We start from the raw sequence: 16,357 nt of genomic DNA on the forward strand, positions 1-16,357 counted from the left end.
TCTCTCTCTCTCTCTCTCGATGTGTACTCTGACGTTATCGTCTTCATTTATTCAGAAAATTCAAAAATAAATAAATTAATAAAATAGATGAAACAATCAGTCAATTACGATTTGTGCTAGATTCATTTTTCAATAATCATGAAATTTTATATGATTATTGAAAATAAATGAAATTTTATAGAATTTTTATACATCGATCGATTACGTGTGATAGAATTAAACCTGTAATATGTATTATATTTCTTTTTTTTTTTTTTTTTTTTTCCTTTTCCAAACAATTGTACTCTGCTATCATTAATACCACATTGTTTTTACCGTGCATGAAAATATTCTTATGTGTGTTATGCTACTTGAACAGATAGAATTCATAATCGGTATAATGCTATAACGTTTAATTAATACGTCCATTAAACCTCTTGAATAATTTTCGCGAATCGATCGGTCGACGAAATTCGATCAAGCGAATCGGAAGCTATCAAGATCGATATTGGAAAATATCTTCGAAATCTAGTTCAGTGCTATAAGATGTTTGAAACTCGCGTTGATAATTCTCTTGTGTTCCCGATGTAATGTACTAATGGTCGGCCGTGCGAGAGAACGGAAACGTGCGTGTGAAGCCCACATTGTGTCTATGTGTAAACTGCCGTTGGAATGTTTCTCCATGCGTTGCGATTCTGGTAAATGTGTGTCTGTGCGTGTGTGCGTGTGCGTGCGTATGTGCGCGTTCTCTCGTAACTTCGTGCTACCTCTCTCCCGTGACTGTGCTTTTCAGTTATACACATGCATAAAGGACATATGTATGGTACATACATATGTGCCACGCCACGAGCCTTTAAGCCATTCGAATCTCTCACACGACAGCTACGTGTCGTGGCTCGTTTCTTCGGCTTCGCATGACACCGCTCGATGCTGACAGGTCGTTGTCACGAACGCGATCGTCGTGCTTCCCTCGGTAATTGTTACGTCGATTCTATCTTTCTATCTCCTTTCTTTCTTTGTGTGTGCATATAGACGACAGAGTTCAAATATATATCGGGCCAATGTATTATCGATCTTTTTTTTATTTTTTCTCTTTTTTTTTTTTTTTTTTTTTTTTTTTTTTTTTTTTTTTTTCTTTTTTTATTTTTCAATGTCGCGTGGAGAAAAGAGAAACACGCGATCGATCTATGATGAGTATTATTCTATCAGGAAATAAATCGAACAGAATTTTAATAACATGACACGCGTAACAAGAGAAAGAAATACTTTGAGAATTCTTTTGAAAATGATAAAAAAGGAAAGAAAAAGAAGGCTAGAAAGATATAGCAGAGGGAGAGAGAGGGAGCAACGGGTAAAATAGCCTTCGACTATTTTAGTCTTCGGTCGGTTTTGCAAATTGTGGTTACCCAGGTACAAATGCTTCTTCAAACGTTGAGACTTCCTAGACAAGGAAATTCTAGTTGTATCTTATAACCCGTTACGGTCCAGTCTTATCATCATGATCTAATTAATCTCCTTTCCTCCTTCTCAAAGTTCTCTCCTCTCTCTCTCTCTCTCTCTCTCTCTCTCTCTCTCTCTCTCTCTCTCTCTCTCTCTCTCTCTCTCTCTCTCTTTCTTCGACTTTGCGCTTTTCCTCGATTCGATGAAGACGCTCCTTTCGAGCTTGCTTGCAAACTACTTTAAGACGTCCCATAATGCAAGCATGAAGACGACGACGACGACGACGACAAGAGCTCTCCGTCGTTGTTTTTCTTCTACTTCCTCTTCGCTTTTGCAAATTCTCTTCTTACTCCGTCTGCGCATCCGCCATTGTTAGGAAAGCTCGATTCCTAAGCGAGATTTTAAAGTACTTCATTTTTACCCAAAAGAAAAGTTTTCCTCTCAACCATGAAGATCGAACTTGAACACTCCTGTTAGATTATTATACATACATTTTCACTCTGAATCCTTTCATTCTCTTGTAAAATTTTGTTTTACGGGAAAGCGATTTTAAAGGTTAATCATTCGTTTTTCTTTCTAATTCATGTAATTTGAAAAATTCATTTTCCAAGAAACATAAACACGCGTGTGCTTCTCTGTCGTAGGAAAGAAAAAAAAAAAAAAAAAGAAAAAACATAGGATAACTCTTTAGCGAATAACTCGACGTTTCTCTTAGCACTCGGACCTTTCAGACATCGATGCAATCGTTCATTATGCTCGGTAAACATTTGCAAGGATGTTCGAACACGTATTACCGCGAAACAATTTCGAGTCTCGTAGAGTAAATCGCAGTCCATAGTACGTCTTAGCGGCCGAGTAAGACTCTTTCTTGGAAACGTTATAATCCGTGAGCCGCGCCTTTTCTCGACTCTTTCTATACACTTCGTTTCTCCTTCATGCTACCATAGTAGATTTCCACTTTTTCTTCTTTTTCTCCTTCTTCTTCTTCTTCTTCTTCTTTTCCTTCTTCTTCTTCTTCTTGTATTTTCAACTTCTACTTGCGATTCCGCGTCCACGGGTTGCATCGTAGCAAACTGCGGCGTTCGATGCATTCGAAAGAGGAAGAGAAAGAAAGAGAGAGAGAGAGAGAGAGAGAGAGAGAGAGAGAGAGAGAGAGAGTAAGAGAGAGAGAGAGAGAGGAAGAACATACTTTGGTTCTCTTTAACTCTTTTTAAAATTTATCGTCGTTTTCGTTCCTTATTATAGCTTTCACAGTTCTTTTCTTTGGTTTTTCGATGAAAAAGAAAGAGAAAACATATATCTTCTCTTCTTTTTTTTTTTTTTTTTTTATTTTTAACGATTCACCGAGATGAAAGCTATTTCGTTCTATCGATATTTAAACGTCAAGCACTCGTATATATGTACATATTTATCTACTAAATAAACTATACACCAAGCGTTCTTCTTGAATATTCCCACGGATTGTTATTAATTCAAAAAACATTTTCTACTATTCCCTGTCAACGAACCCGTACATATCCTTTTCTTCATCCCCGTTTACGTTCCGCAACGGCCAAAATAGTTTTTGCAAAATTCTCCAAGAGATTTTTAATATTAAAAACATATTTTTCAATGAAGCCGGCATAGAGAGAAAGAGAGAAAAAGAGAGAGAAAGAGAGAGAGAGATAGAGAGACAGTCGAAATAAATGAAAAAATAGAAAATATTCCGAATGCTTCGAGCCAATCGTGTTTTCCTCTTTCTCTCTCTCTGTCTGTCTCTTTCTTTCTCTCTCTCTCTCTCTCCAAGCTCTCCAGAGAGAGGGAAAGAGAGAGAGAGAGAGAGAGAGAGAGAGAGAGAGATAGTAAGAGAGATAAAGAGAAAGATAGACAGACAAAATGCATTTGCAAACGAGAACGACAATGGTTGACATCTTTTGTCGGATTTCGTTCTCGTTCTCTTTTCTCTCTCTCTTTTCTCTTCTCATTTTTCTCTTTATTCGTTCTGCGCGCACGACTTGATATTCATGAATATTCTAGCGTCGATTACTACGGGTGGAGCGTCGAGACGCGCTTTGCCATTGTTGTTTACCGGAATATCCCTTCATTTCTCGGACGGCCTCCAACACAGCCCGGGCATAGTTAGCGCACGCTCGGCCGATCCGTCGTGTTTCTGCCCTTGACGAGCTTCAAAAGCTCCGAAACAAAAGCGCGAAATCGGATTACCTTGCGCCGAAAGATCGCTCGGAAGAAATCGAGGGAAAGGATTAAAAAAAACAAGAACGAGCCGACTGCTCGTAAAAATTTAAACGTTCCCCCTTCCCCTTCTTTCGATCTCGCGAAACATTTTTTTTTTTTTTTTTTTTTTTTTGTTTTTTTTTTTTTTTTTTTTTTTTGTTTTTTTTTTTTTTTTTTTTTTTTTTTTTTTTTTGTATTTTTTTTTATACTAATAAATTTTATTTCTTTCTGTTACAGGTAAGTGCCGTTCGTGCGTTCGGGATCGTACGTTATCTTCGATTTAACGCACGTAAGTCTTTCTTTCTTTTTTCTTTTTTTTTTTCTTCTTCTTCTTCTTTTTTAATAAGTCAACGTTTTACAAGATTTAATTTCTTCTCGTGAAAAACGAACAGAGAAAGATGTAGAAAGAATGACTGAAAAATCGCAAAGAGAAAAGAACGCGTATGAAAGGCTCGGATGCTGTGCGAAGATCATTAACGAACGAGAAAGATAGAGAAAATAGAGAGAGAGAGAGAGAGAGAGAGAGAGAGAGAGAGAGAGAGAGAGAGAGAGAGAGAGAGAGAGAGAGAGAGAGAAGAAGAAGAGAGGGTATCGTGGCAAGTGCACGACAAGTGGTGGGCAAGTGCGGTGCAAGTGTGCACGGGCGCGAAGTAACGACACGATGCGGCATCTTCGACCTTCGCACACGTGCTTCTCTCTACACTCCTGCGAGACCATACACGGAACGTAGAAGCAATTACCTGCACCGGCAATAATAATACTCGGCTGTAACTATGCAAGTAACTATATCACGCTGCCGTATACGTCGTACGCTAACGTTCTCCTAGTATATATCTCTCTCTTTCTCTCTCTTTCTCTCTCTTTCTCTCTCTTTCTCTATTCCTCTGCTTCCTCTATCTTCTCTTGCTACAGGTTTATATGCTTTATACGATGTGCGGTGCGGTTTATACGGCTCCTCGTATAACGTTTAACCGACTCGCTTTTCGGGATACTTGAGCGTTCGAAACGTCTCGTTCTCTCATTCTCCCTTTTTCTCTTTTATGTATGTATAGATGTATGTATGTATGTATGTATGTACGTACGTACGTACGTAAGTAAGTACATACATGGATTCCTGAGAACGATAACAGTTGGAAGAATCGTTAAATTCTGTGATAGGTCCTGACGTATCTATGTAATTTGTCGAATTAAATTTAATCACCGTAGATCGATAATAAATCGAAGGTAGAAATAAAGCCCGCGAAGTAATCGGATCGGAAATAGGGGAATGTCCATTGCTATCGACTTATTCTCTGCAAATTTAACAACCATTCGATCGAATTTCTTTTATTCGTTATCCGATTAACTCTTTCTCTCTCTCTCTCTCTCTCTCTCTCTACGTTTATTTGTATTCCGATGGAAAAAAAAATGAAAGAAACAAAGATGAATGTGTTCAAGATCTATCATATAAAAGTATTCGTTTTGTCCTATCTGGTCAAATGATTTTTCGAAAAAGAAAAGAAAAGAAAAGAAAAGAAAGAATATGAACGGATAAAAGAAGAAAAGATAAAGAAAGGATGTGCGACATGATATCGAATTAATCTCGTTTAATTTTAATAGAGTTACGAATAATTCACGTGCATCGACATTCCCTCGAAATCTCTGGGAGGACGCGTTTTTGATCCAAGATTTAATTTCTCTTTCTCTCAGTATTCATTTATGACTTCCCTCGTGATTCCATCGTAAAACTCGTCGAGAACGATACGAGGATTACCGATCCAGTACGATAGAGAGAAAGAGAGAGAGAGAGAGAGAGAGAGAAAAAAGAGAAAAAGTAAGTGAGAGAGAGAGAGAGAGAGAGAGAGAGAGAGAAAGAGAGAGAACGTAGATTTTACTGGTGTCTAAAGTATGTAAACGAGAGAGCTTACGCTAGCACAGTGACTTAGCTCCGAGAGAAGGGCCTCGTTAAAGCTCGATGAATATGAAAACTAGGTCTGCGTTTCTCGTCTCATCCTCTCTCTCTCTCTCTCTCTCTCTCTCTCTTTCTCTCTCTTTATCTCTTTATCTCTATTCTTATCTCTCTCTCCCCTTCTATCTTCCATTGCAACGTTAACGAAACGTTACTAGCGATCTCCATTTCGGTCCAACATCTTTCATTTCTTTTATCATTGATCTTGAACGAAGTATACAACAATGAATAGGAGTATGATCAATGCCTTTTTAACTTTTGATTTATCTTTGATTTATCTCTATTCTTGTTTTGTGAAATTCGATTGGACGAATACGATGCGAAGATGCGTGCATGACTTCGCATAATAGAACGAGATAGTAGGGAATACACGTATCCCATTTTGTCGAGAAAACTATGTGGTCGATGTGTATATTGCTCCCTCTCTCTCTTTCTCTCTCTCTCTCTCTCTCTCTCTCTCTCTCTCTCTCTCTCTCTCTACCTCCTTTGTGCTTCGTTAACGTTCGCACTCGAAACATGAATGCAACGCGTGCACTTGCACGTTAAAATTCCGTCGAGGTACATCTATATATGCATTTCGAGTGTGCACATACCTACGTGCTGATTAGGTATATGCACCTACGTTGAAAACGATAAAAAGATATCTGAGATTTTAAGTATCATTCTATCGCATTCCTGTCTTTGAATCATTTCATTATTTGAAAATGAAATTTCATTCTTTTTCTTTTCTTTTCTTCTTCTTTCTTTCTTTCTTTTTTTCTTTGTTATCTCTCTTTCTTTCACTTTTTCTGTCTCTCTGATTCTATTCTCTTTACATCAGCTTTCACGTAAAATGTGCTTGTCACGATGCTCTTGTGTCAATAATACGTTACGTTACAAACACTCGATAGATTAGCGCGCGGTTGTTGGCATCTACCAAGCCAGTGTTTATCTTTTCTCTTCGGTTATCGATATAACCAAAAGCTGGGAACAGTTTGATCGTTCGAGTCGTCAACAATAGAGAGAGAGAGAGAGAGAGAGAGAGAGAGAGAGAGAGAGACAGAGAGTATGTCAACAAAAACTTTGTTTTACTATAACATCGTTATTAGTTCTCTGAATAATTTTTAATATGAATTTAATTGTCAGATTTTTATATACAGAGATTTAATAGATTTTTATATTTTTACTTTATCGACGTACGCCGTTAAATTGGAAGGAAGAAAGAATTAGGTCGAGCGTGTAGAAAGAATATTTCCAGTATTTCGTTGTCCTCGTCGTCGGTCGTCTGTGTTCCATCACTGCGAGAGACCTCCTTTCGTCGGCCACTTTATCTAGGCAAGAATCTTTTCGACCTCTGTTTGTTTCTTTAACGATAAGTGCTTCTTTGTATATTCTAAGCATCCTCGAAACACAACGGGTCGTTTATCAATCGAATTTTCTTCTACGTTTTAACTTTGCTAACGTTCTCTTTTAGCGGAACTACAAACAAAGGGAAAATGATGAAATTAATTAAAGTTATGTAATCTTTAAGAGGGCATGTGTATAAGAGAGAATGAGAGAATGAGAGACAGACAGAGAGAGAGAGAGAGAGAAAGAGAAAGAGAAGGAAAAGTAGTAGTAGTAGTAGTCGATGGGCCGTACAAAAGAGCAACAACAGCAGAAAGCTAGCGTATCGAATCCACGTTGAGTTTCCTCGAAGAAAAGCCCTTTCATTCTCGCTGCATTCCGGTCTAGTAAATCCTTTAAAGCGTTTTCAAGCGGTACCCTCGCGCGCTCGACGTAACGACAACAAATACATCGTTGGGAAGGATTATGTGGGTAATAGAAGGCTTTGTCAAACGGGAGTACCCGTTTTGTCTTCCGTGTCATTGGAGTAACTTAACGTGTCTTGCCTCTTACCTGCTCTGTCTATATATGTGTATGTGTATTTCTCTCTCTCTCTCTCTCTCTCTCTCTCTCTCTCTCTCTCTCTCTCTTTTTCCTTCCGTCGCGTGGTCTCTAATCTTCCCACTTTTTCTAATTTAGTTGCTCGACAAAATACTATTACGGATTATTTTTAACGGCTCGTTATCGTTAATTGATAATTGTTATAGAGAGAATGTCGAGGAGATTAAATTATACATTTGGTATTGGTGGAGAAGGTTATGTCGGCAGTTAATTCCATCGATTAATTCTGGAAGGACACGTGTATTGAGCATTGGTCCAGCATCTCGATATATATCTTCCTCCCCCACTCCTACCCCGTCCCTTTTCACGTCTATCACGCGTACATAAGCATTCACACACAATACGACTATGAATAGACGAGCACGCTTGTCGCGTGGTTTACCAGCGCTCGCTGAGAGTTTACCGGGCTCGCGACGTTACATCTCTCGGGACACGCTATCCAGTTTACCGTTCCTCCTAGTATAACAGTAGTAGTAGTAGTAGTAATAGTAATAGTAGTAGTAGTAGTCCGACGATTCGATAACAAGAGTTTCCGTCTTCTATATTCGAGACTCCTTGCTTCAATTCATGATCGATTGGGTTTTGTAATCGTCGATGAAAGGATTAAAGAGAATAAACAACGACCTATCTATAACAAGAGTTTATTCAGTCAATAAAATATCAAATAAATCGATGTGGTCTCTCTCTGTGTGTGTGTGTGTGTGTGTGTGTGTGTATGTGTGCGTGCATGTATGTAGACAGATAAATAGAGATAGTAGCTAACTGAAGAGGTAATAAGTCACATAACAATTACACTTTTTATTCATTTTATTATCTCGTTAGTCGTGTATTTACCTTTTTTTATATGTTTTATATCTTTTTTTTTTTCGTTTTTCTCTTTTCCTTTTTTTTTTCTTTTTTTTTTTTTTATTCTTTTTTCTTCTTCTTTTTTTTTTTCTTCTCTCTTTTTCTTACCTTAAAGATTAAAAGTCGCGTCGGTCTAAGGAATTGACGCGAGATTAAAAGAAGAAGACAGATTTATTAATGATTTTGATGTTTGATTCAACGATCAGGAGAAAAGTTTCGTAGTAATTTTTATCAGAGTAATAACCGACAATAATGGAAAATGTTGAGCCCTGACGACGAAGCGACGATGCAGAGAGGTGAATGAGTGGCGCCTACATGATTTACGATTCTCTCTTACGGTGCAACTGCACCGAGAACGTTTCGTTCGTTCGTTCGTTCGTTCTTTCGTCGCTATCTCGCTCGTGTTCGCGCTTGGTTGGTCGGACGCGCGAGCGCGCAGGTGCACCAGCTAGCTAGTACGCGTATATATACTTAGTTGGCCGGCATACCGCGATCGATATCAACTGGCTTGTGTGCGTCAAGACGTAAGGTATATATGTACGTAGCGACGATCTTCGTCTTCGACCCAGTGACCCAACACCATCGGCCCTTCCTTCCTACCTGAACCAATCCTGGACCAAGATGTTGCAATTTCAATATACTCATGTTCGAAACTACCTACGTTCATATTGCGTCAATCTTTCAATTTATCGACGAGAACGGAAAGTTCGTTATATCGAATTCGTGCGATAACGTAATTAGAGTGTAATTGGAAGTAATTAGTCTCTCTTTCTCTCTCTCTCTCTCTCTCTCTCTCTCTCTCTCTCTCTCTCTCTCTCTCTCTCTCTCTCTTTCTTTCTCTAGTCTATGTAACTAATGTAATTTCTGTTTCATTTATAGATACAATATTTCAAATTAACATTTTCGGCCAATTACGTATAGATACGTTTATCGGATCATTATTAATGTCCATTCATATAAATTTGTTAAATCTAATTAATCTGTTTTATACGGTTAGAAGATCGTAACAGGTAGGAAGGATCCGACGAAAGGATTTTTAAAGAGGAAACGATCGAGTACGGTTAGTAACCGCCATAGTAGAAACCAATTAAGCGCCTTTACATTCTCCGGAAAGCGAGAAGCTATAGTTTCCACAGTTTCAATCTTTCCTTTTTCCTCTTCATTATCATCCTTCTCTCTTTCTCTTTTGTTCCTATCAACAGGGCGACGATAGAAAAACTTGCGGAGTCTTTATCCTTCTCGGATTTCTCAACATCGATTGACGTGAGCAAATATCTCTATCCTTATTCTTTCGCTTACGTTATAACATTTTATGATGTCGTATATTCTTACGTATATACGTGCATAACTTTGTCGTGTCCGTAGTCACTCGGGTACTTTGAATTTTCTATATGAATCTCTGGTTACGTACGTACGTACGTACGTACGTACGTATCCTTACGTAGGTATGCACGATAAAGCGCATATTTTAATTTTCTTTCAAAAATCTATTCGACGATGGAATTTTATTTAAACCGGAAATGGTCTAGCAAATTTAATAGTTACATATTGCCATAGGAATTTTCTATTTTCATATATTCCCGGTAGAAAATATTTCATTTTCTTGCTATTGAAAAGATACAGCCCTATTTTCTACCATACTCGACGGTTTCTCTCTTATTTTCACTCGATTCTACTACCGTTCACGAAGGAAGAGATCCATGGCCGTACATCGAGGCGAGCTAAGTTAAGCATCACGAAGCTAGGAGGAGGAGGAGGAGTAGTAGTAGTAGTATGAGGTTGTTTGAATATAATGCCCGTCGTTACCGCACCGAGGATGGTTCACTGTATTCCTCCTGGTACCTTCTCCCTCTCGATCCTCCTTCTCGTCTACTCGAGGCTATCTTTCTCTTCGTCCCTTACCGAAGGACGAGACAGTCGTGCAACAGTTTGCCACTTAGGTTACTTACTACCGACCACTCGGTTCGATGTTTTTCATTATTCCGTTCGTGTATATTCGTTCGGTAAACGAGGAAAAAAAATCGCATTTACGCCATTTATACGTCATTCTTTTTTATTTTATTCCAAAAGGAAATATCCCTTTGGTCTGTGTATGTATGTCAAAATAGAGAAACGAATTGCGTTGGATGTTACTACTAGGGAATAAGTTTCTATCTAACGCTTAGCTAGACTTCGCACTTGTCAGAAATTGAAACGTCGCGCGGAAATTGAACGCGAAGCCTTTCCCGCCGTTTCGAATCGCTTTTACATAGCGCGGAAATGGAAGAGTAGCAGCGTCGCTCGTAAACTCCTTTCGACGTAAACTCAACTTTCTCTCTCTCTCTCTCTCTCTCTCCCTCCCTCCCTCCCTCCCTCTCTCTATATATATATCTCCCTTCCTCTCTACCCTTTCCTTCTACGAGTTCTACGATTTTCATAAAGATCTCAATAAATGTCACATCCTTCGTATATTTGCTCGCGAATTATTTTTTTAAAGAATCATTTATCAAAGTAATCGTTTGGATAAACGTTTAAATGGATAATTTTGTAGGAAGTGTATCGGATATGTATGCCGATATGGGATACGATTTTCAACGATTAAAAAATTAATTGGCGAGTAAATATTTTCTTCGCCCTCATGGAGAATTTAAAGGGGAGTATAGCGGCGACGGCGGCGGGGTGGGGAGGGGAGCGAGGGGGAGGGGAAACGTGAGAGTAAATATTGAGAAAAATTAACGCTCTCGCACGAAAGGAAGGATAAACGAAGGCCCTCTCTCTATACAGCCACCCCTTCTCTTCCCCCCCCCCACCCCCCGTATTCCTCCATCCCTCTGTATATCTATCTCTCATTCCATAAACCACGAGCGTACGTTTGTCGAACGCGTTCGGCAGATGATCGTCGTTTGAGCGACGATCGAATAAATAATTAAATCTCGATCGGAGTATCCTCGTATCGGAGAAGAGGAGACGCTCGTTACGAATGCAGAAGCTGCCATTAGCGCTTTGGTTCGATCGTACGCGTGGGATCATGCGGAGGATACGTAGAGCAGTCGATGATTTCCCCTCGGGTGGATCGAGGAAAGGAATGCGGTTGAATCTCGTGGATCATTGACAACCTCTTCCTCTTCCTCCTTTCTCTCCCTCTTTCTCTCTCTCTTTCTCTCTCTCCCTCCTCTCGGTGATCTCGTGAAGAGCATGTTTGTTGGACGGACATCTCGTTAACCGCTTTGACATCGACCAATGCACCGGTCTTACGGATGCTCTACGGTTAAGAAGAACGTAAGCTTTCGATGGAACAAAACAAGAACGGTGTCGTCTAACGGAGAAACGTTTCCGCATTGCGGAATTTCTCATCTTCGTCTTCATCTTCATCCTCGTCTTTAAGATAACTTTAAATTGATTAATGTACAATTAATTAACGACGTTAACCATTTCTTTGTCATTATTGTTGTTGTTGTTGTTGTTGTTGTTGTTGTTGTTGTTGTTGTTGTTGTTGTTGTTGTTGTTGTTGTTGTTGTTATTGTTAGATTTTGAAAACAATCCGTAAGGTCCAATCGTCGAATTAATTTTCAACTTTTAATCGCGTTAGAAATTCGTAATTATCTTGTACGTTCTCTACGATCTCTACTCTCGAACGTTTCTACGATTCAACATATACGTGTACAAAGAAGCGAGAAGAGGAAAAGATACGTTTGCCTTTTGAGAGTTGATATAACATCCAAAGGAAAGAAAAACCATTTCGCTGTGCAACTTCGAAAGAATCTCTCAAAGTATTCGTTTTCTTTTTTTTTTTTCTTTCTCTCTCTCTCTCTCTCTTCCTTTTTTTTTCTTCTTCTTTCTTCTTTTTCTTTCTTTTTTCTCGTCGCCGCTCTCGTCTAATTTTTTCCTTTTTCCTTCTTCTTCCCTTTCTTTTTCTTCTTCGCGAGAGCTCTCAAGAGTCGTTCGTAGAATATTCTTCCTCAGATTTCTAACGACTTTGCCAGCACTTCGTCTTGTCTTGGGCCGCTCGTAAAAGTGTCAGGTACGTTCTAATTCATCTAGTCGTTTTCGAGAGAAAGAGAGAGAGAGAGAGAGAGACGACAGAGACAGAAAAAGAGAGAATTCAGCGTAATCGTGTGAGAGAGAGAGAGACAGGGGGGGGGGAGGGATAGAAAGAAGAAAAAGAGATAGATAAATAGATAGTTAGAGATATATAGGCGAGAGGATTTACACGTCGGCGGAACTCGTGAGAGAGTAAGAGAGAGGGAGGGTGGAAGAGTCTCCGTCACAAGGCAAAACTCGATTTTCTCTCTTGTCCGTGGAGGTTAAAAAGAGGCGCGTCCCAGTTCTGCTTTCCTTTACGAGGAAAGGAAGCTTCGTGTTGAGAGAAAGGAAGAGAGAGAGAGAGAGAGAGAGAGAGAGAGAGACCGTTAAACCGATCGTTATTTTGCAAGGTCGCGAAAACGTGTCTGGACTTTGTAATGAAAGGAACGCACTTCTCAACCTACGTAACGTACGTACATACATACGTGGGACAATTCGAGAGAACTTTTTATCGTCGGTACGCGATTATGACGCGTCGTTACGATCCGTTCTCATCCACCTCCTGCCCCTCTTCTCTCATCCCTCCTCTCACCTCATCTTCTATCCATTCTCTTCTTTTTGCTGCCTTTTCCAGACACGTTCTCTCTCTCTCTCTCTCTCGAGTTCGATGAGTAGCGCTAATTCGATGGAGAGATCGACGTGCTACGCCGGAAGCAACGATCCAATCAATGAGAGAGAGAAAGAGAGAGAAAGAGAGAGAGAGAGAGAGAGAAAGAGAGAGTAAGAAAAAAATAAAAAAGAAATCTTCGTCGAAGCTCCGACGATGTTGTTTTTAATTAAAATTCATTTAAATCGATTTCTCATGGAGCAAAAGAATTATATATATATACACACACACACATATATATAATAATAATAATAATAATAATAATAATAATAATAATAATAATAATAATAATAATAATGTGCGTTGAATCGATCGCAATGGGACGAGCATAACGAGTTATATTGAAATCGATTAAAGAAATAAAAGTCTGACGTTGATGAACATTTATCTTGAGTTTATTGTGAAGTATAATAATTGTACGACCGAAATAGTCGTCGTCGCTGTGAACTTTTCTCTGACCTATATCCTTTTTCTCCTTAAACAGTCCCTATTTTATTCGACAAAATTTGAAAACAAAAATCGAATATTGTAAGCGAGAAATAAACGAGACGGCGCATTCGACTATATTCGGCTTATCAAATCTTTGAAAAGGAAAGAAATTATCTGTGAATAATATGCTGCTAAGGAAGGATTCAATAATATTCGGTCGAAGTCTAACGGAACAGAGGATGAAGGAGGGTAGGTGGGAAGGAGGGAGGTGAAATAGACTAGCGACATTCTCGTTCCGAAGGCTCCGGTTGATTCTCGTTTACAGGGCGCTCTTGGGAAGGCAGCCAGTCGGCGATCGATGTCAACTTAACTCCCAACAGTGTCCCCAATCAAACTTTAGACCTGGCCTGTGAATTTCGCGGAAAGAGAGCTGAAGTTCGCCTTAATGACATTCGCCGGGCCGCCCATCCTCGCATTTAGCTTCGCTCCACGATTCCGTGACGATTCGTACTCTTTGTTTTCGAAGAGAAAGAGAGAGAGAAAGTAAATGGATCCATCGTTTCACTCTTTTCCTTCCTGGCGTTCCCTTTTAAAAGGATTTTCGTTATTACTTCAAACGAACCGTCGACGATCGTTGATATCCGTGTACTTTAAGATCGGATTAGGTAGGACTTTAGCAAAGAGTATTACCGTAATTCTTTTCGATTTCGTAAGAGCGTATTGTAAATTCTGATTTAAAGGAGGGGCTAAAAAAAAAAAAAAAGAAGAAGAAGAAGGAAAAGAAAACTATTCGCGTTGAAAAGTGTTTTTGCGATCAGAAAGTATATTTACGTATAACGAATTGAATGCAATTGTTCGATTTTCTCGACAGTAACAATTAATTAATTTTCTTTCGCAAAGTAACAAATGGGAGATATACGAGGGAAGGATATATATATATTACCTGTTTTCCATATATATATATATATATATATATATATGGAAAACAGGTAAATTCTCATTCGCTTTGGAAAAATTTAAAAAAAAAAAAAAAAAAGAATGAGAGGAACCAATATAGTTATGTATCTATAGGTATGTATCTGGCACACGTCGCACGAATGTGAATTTATAGGACGTGGAATTGGCAAGGGAACGACTACCGATAGATCCGCTAATAATTTGACTACTTTTGTCTCTCTCTTTCTCATACGTTGTAATCGGACGTTGATACTAATACATTGTTGGCCTGACTAGGTATTTCCAACGTCATCGTTGATATTCTTTATCTCACTTTATTTCTTTTTATCCTTTTTTGTTTTTTTGGTTATTTTCTTTTTAATTTCGTTATTTTTTCTTTTTTTTTCCTTTCTTTTTTTATTTATTTTTTTCTTTTTTTTTTTCTTTTTTTTTCTTTTTTTTTTTTTTTTTTTTTTTTTTTTATATCACGATAGAGTAAAATTTATCGTTGGTATTCCATTAAAAAGAAAAGAGTTCATCCACGGGAAAAGTTTGCAGTCGCGTAAACCGAAACTTCGTGGATGATACGAATGCAAATTTCTCCAAATGCATTTTAACGTTATCGGATACGTTGGATCGTTCGAGTGGCCGCGTTATATCGTCGTTCTCGTCGTCGTCGTCGTCGTCGTCGTCGTCGTCGTCGTCGTCGTCGTCGTCGTCGTAGTCGTAGTCGTAGTTGTAATACTATAGTTGTAGTCGAAAGTTTTGGGAGAGCAACGGAATCGAGTACTTGTTTCTCAGGACTACGTAACTACAGTTTAACTGTTCCTTTTGAGAAAACTTTCGATGGTCGCGTGAGCGGCCCAAGGATTGTCTCTCTCTCTCTCTCTGCTTTCTCTGACTTCTGTAAGTTCATTGTTACGACGTTTCGATGAACCTTCTACGTAAGGAAATATACTTATTTTTAACTCCATAAAGAAAATATTTTTGTCGGTTCGAGCTCGTTACGAATCGATTTAAACTTGGTTAAAACGACGAGAAAACGATCAAAATTATCCGTCGTTTAGCATCGCAACAACGCAGAATCAACAGACCGTCGTTATGACGATGACCGTCCTCGTTTATCATAATCGCCCGCCTATCCTCCTCATCTATCGTCGTTTATCATCGACCATTCGTCGTCGATCATAGTCTTCGGAACGTTGTTCACTCGTTTATTCGTTCATCGTTTTATTTTGGCTACGTTTAATCGCCGTATAGGAGGACGAATCACGTTTTCCATTCTTCGTGAAAGCTTCTAAGTTCGATTTTTAAGGATTTCAGAGCCTGGTATACTCATTCCTATTTTTCTCTAATTTTAACGATAAATTCAGGATCGACGTGTATGGAGGATTTCGATGAGAGAAACGGATTTCTTGAATTTTTCAGGATTTCTTCGAGCGAGAAAAGAGAGAGAGAGAGAGAGAGAGAGAGAGAGAGAGAGAAGAAGGAAGAGGAAGAAAGAGTTGTTCCTTCTTCCTAGATCGACCTACATACGGGTTTTATTCGAGTCGAGGATTTATGGATTATCCTGTCTGTTCATACGGAATTATCCTTCCGTAGTGCTGAGAAATAAGGTTTATGAGTTTCCTTGAATTATGTAGATATAGGAGAGTATCGTTATATTGCTACTATGCTCTCTTACTCTCTCGAAAATTACTTTACCATGGTTAAAACCAGACCAAAAGTTTAGAATACATATATCGTGTTTATACTCTGTAGAATTTTCTATGAAAGTTAGAACGAAACTGACCATCCGTTTATTTTTTATCTTTCTTTCTTTTTTTCTTCATGTTTTTTTTTCCGCCTTCTATTTCAAATAAACATCTACAAAGTTTCTTTCAAGTGATACAAAAAGTCCTCGACGTCGACGAGGTAATCTTAAGAATTTCAGAGAGACGAGAATTAATCGGACGAAGTAATTATTTAAT

At 38.7% G+C, this 16,357-nt stretch overlaps 1 protein-coding gene across 10 annotated transcripts in view; it reads left to right on the plus strand.

The window, feature by feature from the left end:
* The window catches only part of LOC124950671 (mucin-5AC-like), a 189,383-nt gene that overhangs the window by 101,949 nt on the left and 71,077 nt on the right, over window positions 1-16,357 (plus strand). For 2 of the 10 annotated variants that reach the window (XM_047497692.1, XM_047497743.1), the window contains one exon: window positions 3,871-3,922. The exons of the other annotated variants lie outside the window; for them this stretch is intronic. The gene's annotated coding sequence lies outside the window, so the exon portion shown is untranslated. The remainder of the gene's footprint in view (window positions 1-3,870; window positions 3,923-16,357) is intronic. 10 annotated transcript variants of the gene reach the window in all.

This window comes from Vespa velutina, chromosome 1, assembly GCF_912470025.1.
Source record: "Vespa velutina chromosome 1, iVesVel2.1, whole genome shotgun sequence".
NCBI classification, from domain to species: domain Eukaryota; kingdom Metazoa; phylum Arthropoda; class Insecta; order Hymenoptera; family Vespidae; genus Vespa; species Vespa velutina.